Source organism: Rhinopithecus bieti, unplaced genomic scaffold, assembly GCF_001698545.2.
Source record: "Rhinopithecus bieti isolate Rb0 unplaced genomic scaffold, ASM169854v2 scaffold_31548, whole genome shotgun sequence".
In the NCBI taxonomy this organism is placed as follows: Eukaryota; Metazoa; Chordata; class Mammalia; order Primates; family Cercopithecidae; genus Rhinopithecus; species Rhinopithecus bieti.
In genome coordinates this window covers 2,157,543-2,179,730 of record NW_016814470.1, presented here as the reverse complement: position 1 = coordinate 2,179,730, position 22,188 = coordinate 2,157,543, and the positions used below count along the sequence as shown (strand labels likewise).

Sequence of the window (22,188 nt, the reverse complement as noted above, 5' to 3'; positions counted from 1 at the left end):
ACAACCATGGCTGGCAGCCTCTTTGACTACACCCATGTGACCTTTGGCAACAATCAGTGATCAAAGTACAGATCTCCATATTTGGAGCATGAGGTCCTTTTTGCCCCCACAGGCTCCTGCAAAGCTGAGTACAAACTGCTCCAGGAGCACATGCACAGCTGCCTGCCAGGGAGCTGGGAGTGGAGGATGGCTTGCTGCAACTGTGTTAAGAGCTGAAAATGACCCAGATTAATGCACTTTTTCATTTAGTCCTTCTCTTGGAAGTTGCAAGCCTTCAGTGTACTACAGAGTTCCAAGATAGTTACTGTAGACAGATTCTGCCAGTGCAGTTGTTGTCTAAGTTGGGAGACAGATTCCTGGTGGTTCCTACTTTGTCATCTTTCTTGAATCCCTCTGTGATTTCTTATGGCAGAAATTATGTTAATAGTAAACCCAACATAAATGATAGAGTTTTTTTGGTTCTTAATAAATCAGGTTTTTGTTTTTTGTGTTTAGAATGGCAGCCCAAAGTAATTCTGCTGGTGGTTTTGTGGCTTATGGTACTACATATACCCATAGTGATATAATATGTCTAAAAAGGTATGATTCCTGGCATTAGGAATAAAAGACTACAGTAGCCAGATATTTTAAAGTTTTTTTTTCTTTTTTGCAGGGCAGAGGTGGGGAAGGGTTAGATTATTCATCTACCCCACACTTGGCATAATAAAGAGTAAGCCCTTAGGTTTGGGAATGTATGCAGTAAGCTAGGCATCCTTGCATCGGCTCTCATAGAAGTCCCTGTCCTCTTAGTCTTCGGTAAGCATTAGGATATACCAGGACTTATATTCTGTACCACAGAGTTCAGCATTCAATTAAATATGGTCTTATATCGTAGTGTAAATAATTTGTTAATAATTATAAGATTTTGAGGGGCAGTTATGCCTCTTGTTTGTACACACAGTGCCTAGTAGGTATTCAGTGAACACTTGTTGATTAGGTCATCATATATAAGCAATAATTTTTTTGTGGAATAGTGAAAGTCTTGAAACTTGAGTAGACATTACACTGAAAGTATGCACAACTTCCTGTGAATTATGTGTAAATTTATAGATTTGAACTTTGACTTGCATACTAAAGATTCTTTTACTGTTTTTAGAGTGGTAGTGCTGATATTTCCTAACATTTACTGAGTACTTTCTCTGTGCCTGGCATCCATCTAAACAATTTACATACGTTTCATTTAATACTACTTTATGAAGTATTTTTTACATCCATATAGTATATGAGGAAACTAAGATATAAACAAGTTAAACTTTTTCTTAAATACACAGAGTTAATAAGTGATAGAGCCAGGATTCAAACCCAGAAAAAACAGCTAAAAGCCTACATCCTTAACTTCTATGTTATACTGCCTCCCAGTGTTACATATGTGACGTTTCCAATTTTTATTGAACTTAAGGGCCTAAATTCATCAAACCTCACTCCTCTAAACACACACACATACACACACACACACACATACACACCTATTTTAATCCTTTGTTATTAGATACAGTTATTAGACCATCTTGGGGTCATGGCGTTTTCTGTCACTTAAACTACTTACCTTTAGGTGAACTGAGTTAGAATTGAGTATTTGACACAAATATTACTTTTGTTCCAGATTATGAACATTTCGAAACTCTGTTTCATGAGTAATGAACATGATTTTGGCAATATTCCAAACATTGCTTTGTTGGAAGTGTTAGGCTAGATAGAATTCTGAGTACTTTTTAAGTTAAATAGACACTGACAAAGGAATATTTTTATAAAGAACTGATAAGCTTTCTGGTCTGTATAAACTGTCTGCCCTACAAGTGTACAAATGCAGAAGATAGCAAAATCTGAGAAATGTTATAGGCAATCAGCCACTCCTAAAATGTAGCGTTTTTACTTTGTCCATAGTGTTTATTGCAAAACAGCATAGGAATAATGGGGTCCTAAGAGTAAAACTCAGTTGCCAAATAGGAAAGCTTATACTAAAATGGATTCCAATTTCTTATTGAAAATCAAAATTTGATTGCATAGGAAGCTATAGGAATTTCATGTTCATGCACATCCCTGATCCATAAAATCAGGACTTTTTAATATAGATTTCGTATCTTCAGCCAGAGTAAGCTTGCTTGCTTGCTTGCTTTTTTTTTTTTTTAGAGGTAATCTTGCTCTTGTTGCCCAGGCTGGGGTGCAGTGGCATGATCTCGGCTCACTGCAACCTCTGCCTCCCAGGTTCAAGCGATTCTCCTGCCTCAGCCTACTGAGTAGGTGGGATTATAGGCGCCCACCACCACACTCAGCTAATTTTTGTACTTTTAATAGAGACAGGGTTTCACCATGTTGGCCAGGCTGGTCTCGAGCTCCTGACCTCAGATGATCCACCCCCCTCGGCCTCCCAAAAGTGCTAGAATTACAGGCGTCAGCCACCACGCCCGGCCAAGAGTGAGCTTTCTAATTAGTATATTCTTGAGTTGGATGTCAGCAGGGAAAAAAAGTGTATGTGTATAAAATATATATAATTATTGCCTAACTAAATCAAGGATGATTTATTGTTTAAATGTAATTTGAGTCAGTGTATCATGTGTAAGAGAGAAATTTTTGCTAAGTCACTAAGATTATGGGGAATATTTGTTACAACCTCAGGCCTAGATTATCCTGACTAATTAATACCCTACAGAAAGGGTATCCAGATAATCATTAGAGACCCCTATTGTATAAAGGGATACTTTGGAGAGAGAACATCAGTATTAGTGAAGCCCTGTGATAACTCAAGTCACTCGTCTTAAATATGATTTGTTCACTGTAGAGCTGATACTGGAGTAGATGTGTCAGAGAAAGCTTTTAAGTATGCACAGAAACACAGTATTTGTTAGAATGAGCTGTTAGATAACTGAATCAGGAGAGTCATCAACTTTCTTTTTTCATATGACAGAAAAAAACTTAGATAATCTTTTTTGAGTGAATGTTCTGAGCCAAACATAAACCTACTTAGGTATGGGTAAGTAGGGGGTGAGACAGATTTTATTATACTTTAGACTTTTGAAGACAAAACAGCTAATTTTACCAAGTTTTTATGAGCAGCCAGAGATTTTGCCTTTGCTAACTAGTGTTTTTTGTCCAGTCATTCTTTTTTTTTGAGATGCAGTCTTGCTCTGTTCCCCAGGCTGGAGTGCAGTGGCGTGATCTCGGCTCACTGCCAACTCCGCCTCCTGGGTTCATGCCATTCTCCTGCCTCAGCCTCCCAAGTAGCTGGGACTACTGGCGCCCACCACCACGCCCAGCTAATTTTTTGTATTTTTCACTGTGTTAGCCAGGATGGTCTTGATCTCCTGATCTTGCGATCTGCCCACCTCAGCCTCCCAAAGTGCTAGGATTACAGGCATGAACCACTGCACCCGGCCTTGTCCAGTCATTCTTAAAAATCACATGTTAAGTGAGTTGATGGAATATTCCCTGAGCACTTGGCAACATCCTCAGCAAATGCCCTCATTTCATTGTTTTGTTGTTGTTTGTTCTCTAGATCTTAAAGGACTTTTGATGTCTTTATATATGCCTTAAGCTTTTTTCCGCATTTAGACTACATCAGTGATTCAGATAATCATATAATATAATTAATAATAATAATAATATTTTTTTTTTTTTTCCCCTGAAATGGAGTATTGCCCTGTCACTCAGACTGGAGTGCAATGGCACCATCTCGGCTCACTGCAACCTCCGCCTCCTTGGTTCAATCAGTTGTGCTGCCACAACCTCCCAAGTAGCTGGGATTACAGGCACACACCACCAGTGGGCCTGGCTAATTTTTGTATTTTTAGTAGAGACAGGGTTTCACCATGTTGGCCAGTCTGGTCTCAAACTCCTAACCTTGTAATCCACCTGCCTGGGCCTCCGAAAGTGCTGGGATTACAGGCCTGAGCCACCAGGCCCGGCCTCAGATTTTTATATATACTTTTGGATGGAGTAAAGTAGGCTATTGTCTGAGTAATTACAGTTTCCTTTTATTTGCAAGAAAATAACATAATTTTAATTACTTGAGAGAGAACAACTTTCTGTGTCCAGTATGTTAATGATTGAAGCCATAGTGTCAGTCTCTTAGGAGAGTATGGTAGAATAGTCATTAATGTCTTTCTAACAGCTAGTGCTAATCTAAGACTAATACTATGTTCTTAGTAATCACTGATACTTTCAGGCAATGGCTCCTAAGTTGAAATACAAATTGTGTTATATTATAAAATGCATTCCTAGGAACAAAAGTCTTGATTAGTCACTTGGTTTTATGGGATTGATATGACTACATGAATTGTGTGTGTGTGTGTGTGTGTGTATGTGTACATGAATATGTCCATATGTTCTTCCTCCTGAGTTATTTGTCATGAAAATAGATATCATTGAGTTATGCCTTTATTTTGCCAGTTGTCTAAAATATTTCAAGTACTTTTTAAAAAATTGATGTATTGCTTTCTAGTTTTTATTGTTGCAGAGCTTGGAACCATTATAATTCCTAAACTAGCTGTGGCTTCTTACAGGGAAAAAATAAGTGTTTAGAATAGCAGAGTAGAATTTGAGGGGGAAATTATATTCACAGAATTTGTTCATATGTATGCTAGAAACAATGAGACAATTACGTAGAAAACAAAAGGGGGAAAAATCTCTTCACACATGGCTTCTGCTCTCAAAGAGCTTGTTTTTTGACATGAATGCAACAGCAAGGACATATAAGACATTTATCCTTGAGAGTAAGCTTTTGATCAGTCTAAAGTCATAGACTAAATGAGAGTATTTCTGTTTGGGTTGGAGAATATGCTGTTTCGGGAGGAGCAGCAGACAGTAGGAAAGGAGCCAAGAATACACTATTGAGAAACAATGTTCTAACGGTGTAAGATGACTTATTGACATTTATTATTAAAGACTGTAGAATATTCATATTTGGGCATTTAAGGATAGTTTCTCATTTTCCTGGAAAGGCTGAAAGAGGGAATACGGGCTTAAAATTTCATAGTCATCTTAAGCGGTTCCTTTCAGAAAAGTATGTTCAGGGTGGGCATATTTAACTTTTGGGTGCTCTATAACCTCTAAGGATTTAGATGTAAAGTATGTGAAAAACATGTAAAAGATTCCATAAAGCCCCCAAAAGTCTTGAAGTTTGTCCTCCTTGGTCACTTCTTGTGACTGACATGGAGAAAAGAGAAATTAAAATTGTATTGACTTTATGTTTGTTTTTAGTTTATAAATTCCCTTTGTTTTATCTCTACATTCAGGCTGTGTAAATTTATACCAAGAAACTGCTAGAAAAATTACATTTTAAGTCAAGAAATAGACATTAATAGCATACTTGAATGCTTTCTCCCTTCCCACCCCAGGCAATCGTAATGGGGGGAAACATTGTTGTCATGTCTTCAAATTCAGCATATGTTAAACTTCTTTTTAAAGTCACTTTGCTTCCTAGTGGTGGAGTTTCAGCACTAAGGAAAAAGATCAGTCTCTATCCTTATTACATATGTGCATTGTAGGGTATGATAAGAAGCTCAGTTTATAACTCAGATACCCTATTAGACTATTTAGAGACCATAGCTACTTTGTGGTTGGCTTAATAGAGAAGGAAAGATTTGTATAACATCTTAATTTCTTAATCAGCATTTGCCACAATTTGAAACCTAGAGTTTATTATGATGTGTGAGTAATAATTTAAATTCTGTCTTAAGGAAGCAATTTTTAAAACATGAAGCAGTGTGTAGGCTACATGGTATAGCTTGTCACAGGAAGAAAACACATACGTACGTACATGTGAAATATATGTGATGTACATATACATATAGGGAGTTTTTTTTTTTTTTTGAGATGGAGTTTTGTACTTGTTGTCCAGGCTGGGGTACAATGGCATGATCTCGGCTTACTGCAACCTCTGCCTCCTGGGTTCAGGTGATTCTCCTGCCTCAGCCTCCCCAGTAGCTAGCGTTACAAGCACGCACCACCACGCCCGGCTAATTTTTGTATTTTTAGTAGAGAGGAGGTTTCACCATGTTGGCCAGACTGGTCTCGAATTCCTGACCTCAGGTAATCCGCCTGCCTCAACCTCTCAAAGTGCTGGGATTACAGGCATGAGCCATCACGCCTGGCAAGAAGATTATTTCTTAAAATTTTTTTTGACCTTATTTTTTCCGGGGTCACCGTTCCCACAGCCAAAGGTGGGGATGCCGCCCCATAGAAGACGATTTTGATTTGGGAAGAAAGACAGAAAGTATAATTTTCTCCTTGCCAAATATTTGTAATTCAGGTTTTACCTTTGTAAATAATCCCAGTGCCAAGATTTTAGGTTGTTTATATAAATGTCAGTGAAAACTTAGTTTCAACCCTTAGAAAATGTATTGATATGTATACACGGAATATATTTATATGCATTAAGAAATAATCTTAGGTAAAATTTCATTTCTGCTTCACTACCTAATTTTTTTAGGTAAATGCAGTTTCTGTGCTGCAAGTTGCATTCACCTCAAATTTAAAAACCAACAGAAAGTATCTACACCCTTTGCTCAACATGAAGTAAGGTCTTAAGCAGGAGGTTAATGAAAGTTCTTGCAGTGCTGAAGTTAATTCAGTTTGGTAACCTTCTTAGCCTAGAAAATTGTGCATCTGGGAAATACTAGTTTAAATCTTATTTAATTCACATTTATTGCTGATAAAATTTATGTTCCCTACCAATATATCATTCTGTGGAAAGGCAAATTGTATTTGTTTCTTGATTGCTATTCTTATCAACTTTTATGAGATAATAAAAATTACAGAAGCTTAGAGAAATGTGATTTTTTCCAGGGGAATATGTACTCTGGTTTTACTGATTACTTATTTGGGAAAATGTTAACATACCTTATAACAGATGTTTAACAAATATTTGTCGATTAAATGAACTGATATAGCTAGATGAAGATTATTCTTTTTTTTTTTTTTTTTTTTTTTGTTGAGATGGAGTCTTGCTTTGTCACCCAGGCTGGAGTGCAGTGGCACGATCTCAGCTTACTGCAACCTCTGCCTCCTGGGCTCAAGCGACTCTCCTGTCTCAGCCTCCCAAGTAGCTGGGATTACAGGCTTATGCTACCGTGCCCTGCTAATTTTTGTATTTTTAGTAGAGACGGGGTTTCGCCATGTTGGCCAGGCTAGTCTCAAACTCCTGACCTCAAGTGATCTGCCCACCTCAGCCTCCCAAAGTGCTGGGATTACAGGTATGAGCCACTGTGCCTGGCCTGAACATTATTCTTTTTTTAATTGACTTAGATATCAGTTCACCCATAAACATTTTCCTTTGTTTTCCTACTATGAGTGCCTACTGTGTGGTAGGCACTAAATTAAGTGTTCGCTTAATCTTAAAACTACTTTGTAAAGCAGAAGGTATTATATCAGCTTAACAGATGAGGAAACCGAGGTTTGGAAAGGTCAACTAACTTGTCCCAGATTATCAAGCTTACCAGGATTCAAATATAGGCCTATCAGAGTAAAAAACTCTGGTTGTCCCGAAAATATACCTTCTCCCTTTGTTTATATGACCTTATTTAATTAGTTTCTTCTATATTTTCATAGAATTTATTACTCAAAAACAAAACTATAGAAACCCATTATAGATTAATTTTACTAAGGTATAGTTTACATAAAATAAAATGTGCCTCTTTAAAATTTATAGTTGGATGAGTTTTGTCAGATAGTCATTTACCACCACAACAATCAAAATTAGAATATTTCCATTGTCCTCAAAAGCCCCTCATCTATGTTCCATTATAAGTCACTCCCTTTCTGCCACTGCTGATTAGCTTTAATCCCTATGATTTTCTTTTTCCGGAATGTCACATAAATGAAATTATATAGTAAGTACACTTTTGTGTCTGAGTTCTTTCACTTAGTGAAATGCTTTTGAGATTCATCTATGTTGTGGCAGGTATCAGTATCACTGCATTGCTGTGTTGTGTTCCATTGTATGGAGGAACCACAGTTTAAAAGTCACCGTTTGGTGCACATTTGGGTTGTTTCCAGCTTGGAATTATTATTAATAAACTGCTGTAACCGTACATGTTCATAACCCATTTAGTTGTAAAATTTCTGGATTATTATAACATTCTCTGGAGTCATATGGCCTTCTGACTAATGAGTTTATAGATTCCTTAGCTTTAGATATGAGATACGTCATTGAAGGCTGTGAGCCCTTTGGTAGATATTGGAGATGAATTTGTTGATTGCTTTCAAAATTTGGAGATAACATTTGAGACACACCTTTTAAAAAAATTAGCATGTAGTAGTAGTAGGAGGAGGAGGAGGAGGAAATAAATGATATGAAAAGTGCAAGGAAATGTAGTAGAATGGCAAACACTGGACTAAGATAAATTGGGTTCTGGGCCTATAATCTGGTTTCATTTTCTAGCTGTATCTCTTAATAGATTTTGGACAAGTTGAGACTTGAAAAAATTAGTAACCTCTCTGAAAGGAAAATGGAACTTACATTTCCACATTTTGAGTATATACACTTACCTCATTTAGTCCTCAAGACACCTGTGAGGTACCTGTGAGCTAGATAGTACTAGTGCTAGTGTACTAGTGAGAAAACTGTGATTCAGAGAAGTGAAATAACTGGCAGTGGAAGAAAAGCTAGTAAGTGATTGAGTCAACAGTTGCCTCTATATCAGTTTCCTTATCTGAAAAACGAAGGTAATACCACTTTGTAGTTATCAGACTTAAGTGGGATTACATTAATAAGAACTCAACACTGCTGCTAGTCTCTTCCTCTACCCCCCTTTTTATAAAGGTCCCTGTTTCCTAGTCTCTTGACCTGCCATTCTGTTAACTATTAATTACTAAGAGATTTATAATGTGGATACTACTTGTTATGTATCTTTAAAATTGCAAAAGATTATGCAGTGTCTGAAGACTGGTATATTAAATGTTTCTTTTTATCATAAACATTAGAAAAAACATTATGTCAAATTGCAAGTAGAATTTGCAGTATTGTTTATTCTACCAGATTATCCTCACACATTTCCATTAGCATATTCTCTCAATCATTTTTTCTGATATCATGCTTTCTGAATTGCTTTGTGAAGTAGCTCAAAACTGCATTCTATATAAAAAATTATCCTAATAATAACTCATTTAAAAACCAATTTGGGGCTGAGCGTGGTGGCTCATGCCTGTAATCCCAGCACTGTGGGAGGCCGAGGCAGGTGGATCACCTGAGGTCAGGAGTTCGAGACCAACCTGGCCAACACGGTGAAACCCCGTCTCTACTAAAAATACAAAAAAAAGCAGCCAAGTATTGGTGGCACACGCCTGTAATCCCAGCTACTTGTGAGGCTGAGGCAGGAAAATCGGTTGAACCCAGGAGGTAGAGGTTGCAGTGAGCCGAGATTGTGCCACTGCACTCCAGTCCAGGTGACTGAGCGAGACTCTGTCTCCAAAAAAGTTAAAAAAAAACAAAAAAACAATTTGGGCACTTATTTCTTCCACATATAACTTCTTCTGCATAGCTAATACTCTATCTTGTGATTTTTAAAATTACTATAAGCAGTCTTCTTGATGAACCTTTCTCCTTTAGACATTCCAGTTTGCAGGATGACACCAAACTTGGTAAAAGATGTTTCATAAAAACTTACTGTCAACAGCTATTCTATAGAACCTGTGTTTGCACCATGCAGAGTAAACACATCATTAAGTTTTCTTTTTCTTGGCTTTCCTAATGAGTGGAGAAATCTTACACAGCTGGAGAAGCCTGGGACTCCTTTCTGAACTGATTTATTTACATAGCATATACTTAGTTTGACACATTGCTTAGAAGCAAGCAGAGAGCTTTTAAAGTTAAGTGCTAAATGTTAAATTTAGCATTTTAAAGTTAAAAGTTTAAAAGTTTTAAAGTTAAAACTTTTAAAGTTAAATGTTCAAAGAACATTTTAGCTACACTGTAATTGTTCAGCTTTTCTGGATACAAAAGCATCTCTTTGCTGTTAAAAACATTCCTGTCCCACTTTTTTATGTTATGGCTTTCAATGCTAGAGAAAAGTAAGCTGAATGTATTTAAAAGCTCTTTTTAAAAACATATTTTAGTTTCAGAAGCTGATGCGTAATGCTAGTAGTTTAAGATTGTGTCTGCACAACCAAGGGCAGATCTTTCTGCTCTTATCTAATTGGTGTGAACGTATATGGGGATTTGGAGCCAGGTAATATGATACTATGGTCTCATGTAAAGAACTTACACTTCGAAGCCAGATAAATCTAGGTTTAAATCCCACTATGTGCTCACTAATAATTTTTCTTCAGCAGAGTTAAGAACTACTCAGTTTCTTCAACCGTATGTGGGTGATTAAAAAAAAAAAAAAAAAAATTTTCCTTCTTAGGGGTTGATTTCAGTAACCGAAAGTATATCTAATGCTTAGCATATATGGTAAAACTACTCGTTAGACCTTTCCTTTTTCTGTAACCTTCCCCACCATCACAAAAAGGAACAACTTCCTTTCTCATTGAAATGAAGATTTTTTTAGCCTAAATATGTTTTATTCAGGTTTGAGGATAAATGAGAGTAGCAGGGTTGACCTACTTATGGAGTGCTGATGATGATTTTCATTCAGCACAAGCTCTGGATTGTGGGAAGAATGGGTTGCCATACAGGTAACAAAACCCAATAGAATAGTTTGAAAATGAACATACATAACTATATAAACATGGTGACCAAATACATGCTTCAGTGTGTCTGAATAAGGCACATTTGAGTTGAGTGCCTGAATAGGCATTGATAGAGGGAAATATATATATAAATAAAAAGTGCCCTGCATCTTCAAGAAATTCAGTCTAGAGAAAAATACCCACAGATTCATAATTACAGACTTGAAGAATTTGTATAATTGAGATATAGTAAAGGGCTACATGGGGAGAGAGTGATTAATTTGTACATTGAGAAACTTTCTGGTGAGATGGTATGACAGAGACTGGGTTTCCTCCCAGGGTCTGTTTTCTCCTTAATAATAGAACCCTGTTTTTTCCACTTGGCATGTGGCTGCCTAGAAGCTTCCCTTGCAGCTAGAGGTGGCCATGTGACTAAGATTTGGCTAATGAAATGTTGGAAAAAAGTGAAGCTTGAGGACAGTCTCAGTGTGAATTAGTTCTGCTGAGAGATGTGCTGTTTTGCCCTTCTGCCTTTCTTTTCCTTTCTGGGATACAACACAGACATGATGGCTGAGGCCGCAGTAGCTTTCTTGGGGCATAAGGTAATGTAGAAAGATAGAAAGCACCTAGGTCCTTGATGAGCATGTAGCTGCGTGTACGGTCCAGCCTGCCTATTTCTAGGTGTATTTTATATGACTGAAAACTAACCCAAGCTGGAACATAAGATAGTTTATTTCTGGTGTCTGTTACTAATAGCAAAACGTATTCCTCACAGGTACAGATAGCAGTGTGGTATAAGCATCTGACTCCCTCTAACCCCACATCTAGTCACCACTGAAATGACTATAAATATATCTAAATAGAATGTACCAGCATTGAAAACACCAAAAAGGAAGTGTTCACATACCTGAAATACTGACATCTCAAGAAAAAGAAATAACTGCAGTAGATTGAAACGTATCAAATATGTTAAAAATCTGTGAGTTCATATGTTACTTTTTTTAAAAGCTCATTATTTTTGGAGACTAGGGAGCCAATTCATTATTTTGAAAATTGGTAAAGATTTAATCATTAATTCTGCCCTTCCTATACACAGTGTATATCTCAGGGTAACTAAGTAGTTGGCAAGATGAAGATTTTCTTTATAGAAATATTTTAACTATACATTAAGAAAGACTGATAGAATGTCACCCATTTTGCAACTTTTAATGAAATAATCATCAATGATTGCTAAAAGTAATATTGGGTGAACTGCTAAAGATAACTTTATAATGGCTTGCCTCTTCTTTTTGGGCTACAACACAGACATGACTCAGGCTTCAGGAGCTTTCTTGGGTCATATAATGGCTTTATAATGTATTAGGCTGAAAATAGGGATTAATCTTAACATCATAAAAAGAGAGACAATTGAACATTACATACTTCCTGATGAAAGTTCACATCTCTATCATGAAGTATCCTTGCTGAAAAATCAAACCCTACTTTGATCAAACCTCTAGATCTCTAGTAACTGATATATAAGACATAGTGAGGAGACAGACTTCTGAAATAAGATTCTGCAACCTTAAAAATACAGGAATGTTGCACTCAATACCAGGGCAAAAGCACATACTCTTGATATAAAAGGTTACTTCTGTAACAAGAAAATTGTAGAAAACATTTTTTTTTTTTTTTTTGCTTGTAGGTTTTTAAAATTGTGGAGTCTTTGGAGTGAGACATAGAAAGTAAGTTCATAAGGCAGCAGGCTGGGATGAAAGTGGGGGCCAGCTAACAGGGAGGCATACATTAAAAGGGTGTTGGATATTAATAAGTAAGGCCTATAGGATGGAAACTAAAATATGCAGTATCCAAATAAGAAATAATAAAATAGAAACTAAATATGTGGTATATAAATTAAACTGCACCAGAAGCAACAGAGAGTGGATTAGAAAATTTTATTAGTGATACAGACTACAAGTTTGAGAAGCTCTCTCAAAATGCAGAGGAAAAGGGGGAGAAGAAATGAAAAAAGAAAATTTGAAAAAAAAGGTGATTGACATAAAGAATAGAGTCCAGAGATCTAATATATATAATTGACATTTTGGAAAAGACCAGAAGAAATTGAATGGGAACAATTATTAAACACTCTATGGGATAAAAACTTTTCTGAGAGGAGATGACCTGAGCCTGCAATTCAAACAAGCTTGTTGCCAAACTCAAGGAAAAATTAATGAAAATAGCCTAACAACTAAGTCTATTGTGGTGAAACTTTGTACTTTCTCTTGTTAAAATCATCATCATCATTGTCATCATCATCATGATCAGGCATCCAGGAAGGGAGAAAAACAAGAAAACATACAAGTTGTTCACAAAGGAAGAAAAGGTGGATTAGCTTTAGATTGATTGTTCTTACCATTAAACATTGGCTTGTTCTTACCATTGAACAGTTGAGCAGTGTATACAGAGTTCTGTAGGCAATTTGGACCCTAAACTTCTTTATTCAGCCAAGTTGTTTGATGAAGAAGCAACACATATTTTCAATTCTGCAAGACTTCAAAATATATACCACCCACCTACCCTTCCAACAGAATTATTTCAAAACATACTGTAGCTGAGAGATTCTGCAACATACAGGCAAAAGCCAAAACTTACACATTTTTTCCACGCATGACTTTAGGGCTTAGCTAACTCTTGAATCACTCCTTTGTAAATTGATTCAAGAGTTAACTAAAGTCATTCTCACTGGAGCACAAACTAATTATTCTGCAAAAATCAATATGCTAATAACCCTAATTTTCAGAGTTGCCTAAGATAGTTCTGAGTTTGGGCAGCATACATATTTCCACTTGCACATAGTACCTACTTAACGCATATGGTATATTACAGTGGTTCTCAAAGTGTGATCCCCTGACCAGAAGCATAGGTTTCACCTGGAACTTGGTAGAAAAGCAGGTTCTTAGGTCTCTACCTAGATTTAGTAAATCAGAAACTGGGGTTTGAGAAAAGCAATCTGTGTTTGAACAAACCTTCTAGGTAATTATAATGCCCCATGAAATTTTAGAGCCAGTTGTATTGTTTCTCAGACCAAATTAATCATCAGAATCACTTCTGAAGACTTTGAAACATCTTCTCCCAGTCCAGATGAGACTTAATTATCTGAATTTGGAAATCACTGGTCTGATAAAGCTTAGAACCAAAATACCTAAATTATTTTCTTCGTGCCGCCTTATCAATTTCTGAGCCTTAGTGTTTTCTGTTGTAAAATAGCACTCACTTTCCTGACCATTTCATTGGATTGTTGCAGACATTAAATGAAGAAATGAATGTAAAAGTACTTTGCAGTATAGATAAGGAAATCCATAGTTATAAGTTCATTATCCTGTGTTTGAAAAGGGCCTCACTTAATGGTTGTTAATATTCTCTTGGAGACCAGTATATACCATCTATGTTGGGCTTCAGTAAAGTGTTCTCCCCCATGCAGCTCTTTCTAGTATCTTTCCCTTTCCTAACTAAACTACCTGCCACACTACTTTTTATTTGATTTTCAAATTCAATTATTATATTTATTTTACTACCTTTTCAATGTGGATTTTTTCCAATTGCTTTCTGTATGTTCAAGTCTTGTATCTTCAAGGTTCTAAGTTATTTAAGAGCAGAAATCGTTACTAATCGTAATACTAAGTAAAATGCTTCATTCATTGAATTTAGTCTGTTCATTAGCTCATTGTCATTAACTGTTGTAGGAATTGATGAGGATTTTCTTTTTCTATTTCATTCATTTAGTGCTTTGCAAACAGCTTTCCTTCTAGCAGTATGAAAAGGTGGTTGGTCTGGAACCAGTCAACATCTGTACTTCTTAAAATTATTTTTTAAAGGTTTATCATATTATTCTTTCTGTCTAGTTTATGGTTGCTGAAGTTAAGAAAACTAGAGCTAGGTGTGGTAGTTCATGCCTGTAATCCCAGCACTTTGGGAAGCCAAGGCAGGGAGTGTTGCTTGAGTTCCAAAGTTCAAGACCAGTCTGGGAAACATAGTGAGACTTCATCTCTACTAAAAATAAAAATTAGCCAAGCATGATGGTGTGCACCTGTAGTCCCAGCTGCCCAGGAGGCTGAGGCAGGAGGATCACTTGAGCCGGAGAGATTGAAGCTACAGTGCTACAGTGAGCTATGAGCATGGCACTGTACTCCAGCCTGGGTGATAGAGTGAGAGACCCTGTCTCAAAAAAAGAAAGAAAAAAAGAAAATAAAGGAAGCGAAGGGGAGGGGAGGAAGAAAAGAAAGGAAGAAAAGAGAAAAGAAAAGAGAAAGAAAGGAGGGAGGGGGAGAGAGAGAAAGGAAGAAAGGAAGGAAAGAAAGAAAAAGAAAAGGCAGGCAGGCAGGCAGGTTGGAATTGCTTTGGTGTCCTGTTAGGGGTAGGACTAAGATTTTCCTACAAAAGTATGTCAGTTAGGAAGGCCCAGTAGGCTTAGAATATGAATTTCCACACCTCAGCTAATAGAAGCCACCAGATGGTCTCAGATCTTTTCATGAGTAAAGCGCAATAACCACGAATGTGTCTTTCCCCAACTTCTAGTTCTGTTTTTGCATTTTTATTTATATATTATCTTTTTTTTTTTGAGCCACCGCGCCCAGCCTTATATATTATCTTTAAAGGCTAATACAATTAACTTTCCTTAGATGGTTCTCCTTTATCTCCATAGTGTTGAAATTTTTTATTTTTGTTTTGCTTTTTCCTTTCACAGCTTCAAAGCCGATTTATTGGCTGAGCTCAGTGGCTCACACCTGTAATCCCAGCACTTTGGGAGGCTGAGAGGATCACTTGAGTCCAGGAGTTTAAGACTAGCCTGGGCAACATAATGAGACCGCCCCCATCTCAAAAAAAACAAAAAAACAAAAAAACCGATTTGTGTTGAGTGACCCAAGCAAATAAATACGACCTTTGGTGTCACTGGTGATTTTCATTCTAAGGGTAATTACAATCTGTATTCAAGATCATATGTTCTCGCTGGAAATTAAACTAAGTAGAAAAAAAAGTTAAAGCTTTTTATTCTCCTTGACCTGTTGCTTTTTTTTTCCCCCCTATGGCTGATAAAAAGTCATAGAACAAAATAATTTTTTTAAAAAAAGACAGAGTCTCGTGTCACCCAGGCTGGTCTCGAACTCCTGATCTCGAACTCCTCCCACCTTGGTCTCCCAAAGTGCTGGGATGACAGGTGTGAGCCACCATGCCCAGCCCAAAAAATAGCTTTATCTTTAGATTCTTCTTTTTTGCACCCTAATTTCTTGTACTAATGTTAGTTGCTCTTATATATCCTGCCACCTTAGAGCTTTTAAGACACCAGTATATTTTCAAAGCCTCAAATTAACATGGGGAAAGTTTTGCTTCAGCGAGCTATTCCAGAACATCATAATAATTATTAACAGAAATAAGGCATTATGATGCATTTGTAAGCTATTGCTGGATTTGTGGGGCCAGTGAGAATCCTGTTGTCAAGAGCTTAATTATTCTAATCCACTTGGGGACCGGGTAGCTTTCTTAGAATATATATACATAACATTCACAGTCATGACTCTAATTTCTGTCCCTTTCTAATATTAATATGGCATTTAATTATACTGTTAGATTTAAAGAAATTTCAAAAATTTCAGTAGCTTCACTCAGAAATGCTAATACATTTTTATAACAACTAGATAGCTTTTCCTCAAATTGTATTTACCTGTGTGAACTGTTGATTTATGGTAAAATTAAACTTTAGCCAAAACAAGACCTGTGAATGTCTGAATTCAGTTCGCCATCTAGTAACCTGTTATAAGTTAAAATCTTTTGGGGAAGTGGGGGAGTATTCAGCTTCTGAAATACAATATTTATATACCTGTTCTAAGATACCCTGTGACATATCAGAGCACAGGCTTTGGAGTCAGACTGAAAAACTGGAGTTAAAATACCATTCTTAATACTAGATATGTGAACCATCAAATAATCATGTGGCTTCAGGTAAATTCCTGAATTTCACAATTCCTGAACATCACAATGCCTCAGTTTCATCATCTGTAAGTAGGGAATGCACAAAATTTTTTTTTATCAGATTTAAGTTCTAGTCTTGGCTTTGTTCCTGTCCTTTTCCTTTAGTAAATCTTCTTGTAGGTTTTGTAGGTTCTTATGCCTTAGTCTTTTCATCTATGAAATTCAAATAATGTAATTTACAATAGGAATACATTGGAGATATTGCAGATTCAGTTCCAGACCACCATAATGTGAATATCACAATAAAGTGACTCAAACACATTTTTTGGTTTCCCAGTACTTATAAAAGTTATGTTTATTCTGTACTGTATGTTAAGTGTAGAATAGCATTATGTCTAAAAAATATACATACCTGACTGGGCGCAGTGGCTCATGCCTGTAATCCCAGCACTTTGGGAGGCCAAGTGGGGAGAATCACTTGAGGTCAGGAGTTCAAGACCAACCTGGCCAACATGGTGAAACCCTATCTCTACTAAAAATGCAAAAATTAGCCAGGCGTGGTGGCATACGCCTGTAATCCCAGCTACTTGGGAGGCTGAGGCACAATAATTGCTTGAACCCGGGAGATAAGAGGTTTCAGTGAGTTGAGATCACATCACTGCACTCCAACCTGGGAGACAGAGCAAGATTCCGTCTCAAAAAAAAAAAAAAAAAAAAAGTACATATCTTAATTTAAAATACTTTATTGCTTAAAATTGTTAGAGATTATCTGAGCCTTTAGCAAGTCATAATCTTTTACTGGTGGAGGGTCTTGCCTTGATGTTGTTGGCTACTAAATGCTCAGGGTGGTGGTTGCTGAAGATTGTGGTAACTGTGGGAATTTCTTAAAATAAGACAACGATGAAGTTTGCCACATGGAATGACTCTTCCTTTCATGAACGATTTATCTATATCATTCCATGCCATTTGATAGCATTTTATCCACAATAAAACTTCTTTCAAAATTGGAGTCAATCCTCCCAAACCCTGTTGCTTTATTAACTAAGTTTTTGTGATATTCTAAATCCTTTGTTGTCATTTATTTTTCTTTTTTGTTTTTTGAGACAGAATCTCACTCTGTCATCTAGGCTGGAGTGCAGGGGACACCGTGTTGGCTCACTGCAACCTCCATCTCCTGGGTTCAAGCAATTCTCCTGCCTCAGCCTCCCAAGTAGCTGGGATTACAGGTGACCACCACCAGGCCTGACTAATGTTTATATTTTTAGTAGAGATAGGGTTTCACCATGTTGGCCACGCTGCTCTTGAACTCTTTACCTCAGGTGATCTGCCCGCCTTGGCCTCCCAAAGTGCTGGGATTACAGGCGTGAGCCACCGCGCCTGGCCAGTCATTTCAATAATGTTCATGGCATCTTCACCAAGTATAGATTCCATCTCAAGAAACCACTTTCTTTGTTCATCCATGAGATTGCAGCAATTCAGCCCCATCTTCAGACTCTACTTCTAATTCTGGTTCTCTTGCTGTTTTCACCACGTCTGTAGTTACTTCCTCCACTGAAGTTCTGAACCCCTCAAAGTCATCCATGAAGATGGGAATCAACTTACAAACTGTTCATGTTGATATTTTGACCTCCTCCCATGAGTCGTGAATATTTTTAATGGCATCTAGAATGGTGGTGGATCCTTTCCAGCAGGTTTTCAGTTTATTTTACCTAGATCCATCAGAGGAATCACCATCTATGGCCAGCTATAGCATTACAAAATGTATTTATTAAATACTAAAACCTGAAAGTCAGCTGGGTGCGGTGGCTCACGCCTGTAATCCAGCACTTTGGGAGGCCGAAGTGGGCAGATCACGAGTTCAGGAGTTTGAGACCAGCCTGGCCAACATAGTGAAACCCTGTCTCTACTAAAAATACAAAAATTAGCCGGCCATGGTGGCACACGCCTCTAATCCCAGCTACTCAGGAGGCTGAGGCAGAAGAATCACTTGAATCTGGGAGGCAGAGGTTGCAGTGAGCTGAGAGCATGCCACTGCACTCCAGCCTGGGCGATAGAGTGAGACTCCATCTCAGAAAAAAAAAAAGACGTGAAAGTCAAATTGCTTTTTCATTTATGGGCTGCAGAATGGATGTTGTGTTAGCAGGTGTGGATACAGCATTAATCTCCTTGTACATCTCCGTCAGAGCTCTTGGGTGACCAGGTGCATCGTCAATGGGCAGTAACATTTTGAAAGGAATCTTTTTTCTGAGCAGTAGGTCTCAACAGGGGGCTTCAGATACTCAGTAAACCATGCCGTAAACAGATGTGCTGTCATCCAGGCTTTGTTGTTGCATTTATAGAGTGCAGGAAGAGTAGATTTAGCATAATTCTTAAGGGCTCTAGTATTTTCAGAATTATAAAGGAGCATTGGCTTCAACTTAAAGTCACCAGTTGCATTAGTCCCTAATGAGAGTCAGCTGGTGCTTTGAAGCCAGGCATTCACTTCTTTCTAGCTATCAAAGTCCTAGATGGCATCTTCTAATAAAAGACTGCTTTGTCTACATTGAAAATCTGTTTAGTGTAGGTGCTTTCATCAATGAACTTAGCTAGAGCTTCTGAATAACTTGCTGTAGCTTCTACATCAGCACTTGCTGCTTTACCTTGTACCTGATAAACCAGCCTCTGCTAGCTTCCAACTTTTCTTCTACAGCTTCCTCACCTCTCTCAGCCTTCGTAAAATTGAAGAGGGTTAGGGGTTTGCTGTGGATTGTTAGGCTTTGGCTTAAGGGAATATTGTGGCTGGTTTGACCTTAAGACCGCCAAAATTTTCTCCGTATCAGCAATAAGGCTGTTTCACTTTCTTTTCATTCATGTGTTCACTAGAGCAGCAATTTTAACTTCCATCAAGAACTTCTCCATTGCTATCACAACTCGGCTGTTAGGCACAAGAGGCATAGCTTTTAACCTATTTTGGCTTTAGACATGCCCTCCTCATTGAGCTTAATCATTTCTAGCTTTTGTTTTAAAGTGAGAGACATGTGGCTCTTCCTTTCACTTGAATACTTACCAGTCATTGTAGAGTTATTAATTGTCCTAATGTCCATATTGTTCTGTCTCAGAAAATAGCAAGGCCCAAGGAGAAGGTGAGAAACAGGGAATTGGGGAACAGCTGGTCATTGGAGCAGTCAGAACGCACACAACATTTATCAGTAAAGTTTGTCATCTTACATGAGTAAATAGTACCCCAAAACAATTACAATAGCAACATTGAAGATCACTGATCACAGATCACCATAACAGATATAATTATGAGAAAATACTAGAAATACTGTGAGAATTCAGTAACATAAAGCATGTCCATATATATACTGCTTACTCAGTTTCTTTGGGATTTTTTTCTAGAAATACAATCTTATTTGAAGTATTATGAGCACTTGTATCAGAGATCATTTCAATTTTGTTACTAAAAAATAAAATGGACTTGTAAAATTTCCTTCCTGTTTTGCATTATTGTGAGTAGCTACCAGAGAATTCTACTTGTTTATATTACTAGAAGGGTCCTAACAACCAAAGATATTAGGCAGTTCTCCTTTGAGTTACATCTATCACTGGATGTTTAACCATTTGACTGTATAATTTAAATCTTGGTCTATTAAGCAGTAAACAGATGGAACATTACTAACAGCAGTAATTAAATTGTAAATCTGTTTTAAAGTTGGCCAATATACAGCATCACAATCCATATTCTGTTATGTCAGTTATGTTCATTTTTATTTGGATTACAATTTCTAAATACCCAAATATTGGAAAGAAAACAAAGTTGTCTGGTTCAAATGTCTGTTTTTTGTTTTTTTTAATCATATTGGCCAAGTTCTTGCTTGCCTGCTTGCTTGCTTCCTTTCAAGAAAGGAAGGAAAGGAAGGAGCAACGGAGAGGAAAGAATATTTAACAATGTTCATTTATTCAGCAAACCTTTAATGAATATCTACTGTGAGCTAGGCACACTTTTTTTTCCCTCCGAGACAGAGTCTCATTCTGTCCCCCAGGCTGGAGTGCAATGGCAATCTCAGCTCGCTGTAACCTCTGCCTCTCGGGTTCAAGCAATTCTCCTGCCTCAGCCTCCCAAGTAGCTGGGAAAACAGGTGAGTGCCACCACGCCCAGCTAATTTTTTTGTATTTTTAGTAGAGATGGGGTTTCACCATGTTGACCAGGCTGGTCTCAAACTCCTGACCTTGTCAAGTGATCCTCCCACCTTGGCCTCCCAAAGTGCTGGGATTACAGGCATGAGCCAAGCTAGGCACATTTCTAAGTATTAGGGATAAAACAGTGACCAGGAGAAGCAAAACCCCAGCCCTCATGGAAGTTACATTCTAGTGGATTGGGAATGAATAATTTAAATGTGTAATACGTCAAATGGTGATAAATGCTATAAAGAAAAATAAAATTGAGTAAGGACCTAGAGAATGATGGGGTAAGAACTGGTATTTTAGATAAGGTGGCCAGGGAAGCCCTTTCTAATACACTGGCATTTAAGCGGTGACCTGAATGAAGTGAGAGAGCCATCCAAATGGATATCTGGGGAAATAGAGTGCTAGACATGGGGAATGACAAGTGCAAATACCCTGACTTGGGCGCATGCTTAACTGTCAATCTTCAATTCATTCTACCTGGAAACTTTTCTTAACACCTTAAAAGGTTAAGGTGTTTTATAGCAATCTGCATAACTTTTTTTTACAGTTCTTAAATCTTAGCATTGTTATTTTTTATGCCTGCTAATCCGTCCTTTAGAGACATGGATAATGCCTTACCTGCCACATAGTAGCTGCTGAACAAATATTGATCAAACCAGTCAGTGAGTTTGATTATTTGTTGAGCAATTACTATTTTGTCTACTTAGTATCAATAAATTATTTTTTTAAATCAGAGTAAGTATTCTTCTCAGTCAAGGAATTATAGGAAACATAAATAGATGCGTAAGTAAGTAAGAGAAATAATAAGCAGGGAAAACTGGGCTTGCATTATTCAGAAGAAAAAAAGCCAATAACAATGTAAGTGAATATTTTTTTAAAAACCCATTGAAAGGTTGTTCTTTACTGAAATATAACCTTCATATTTTGAAAGCTCATGATGAGATCCATAGTTCCTGATACTCAGTGAATTACTCTAATAGTTATTTGAAGTAACTAGGAAAATAAATCTGAAAAGTAAAGTATCACAGAAAAGGTCTTTGAGTTGCAAATGGCTTTAGAATAGAACAATTTGCTTTCCAGAAAAAACCCTAAAAGTTACATTTTACTTTCCCTGATTTTTAACTATTTCTACAAAGAAGTTTTTCCACAGTTTCTTTACGATGCTTACTGCATGATATTTTCTGTTTTAGATCCTCAGCATTATAAGACCCGATTTTTATTGGATTCTATTTCTAATGAAATAAATCTTTAGGGTCAGCAGTAGGTGAGGTTTCAAGATTTTTTTTATTTATGAGTTTTTCATTTGTTTATTTTACCTAAAACATCGATCTATTTTGTAGATGTGGCAAAAGCTTCAAAATAAGTAGGAGCGTTTCACCACTCAAAGTTACCACCATTTATACCTAGCACAATGTCAGTGCAGTCTAC

At 37.2% G+C, this 22,188-nt stretch overlaps 1 protein-coding gene across 6 annotated transcripts in view; it reads left to right on the top strand.

Annotated features, from left to right (window-relative positions):
* The window catches only part of GLCE (glucuronic acid epimerase), a 122,290-nt gene that overhangs the window by 77,097 nt on the left and 23,005 nt on the right, over nt 1-22,188 (top strand). The window contains exon 1 of one of the 6 annotated variants that reach the window (XM_017851200.1): nt 20,691-20,711. The exons of the other annotated variants lie outside the window; for them this stretch is intronic. The gene's annotated coding sequence lies outside the window, so the exon portion shown is untranslated. Of the gene's footprint in view, nt 1-20,690; nt 20,712-22,188 lie in introns of those variants that run through there. 6 annotated transcript variants of the gene reach the window in all.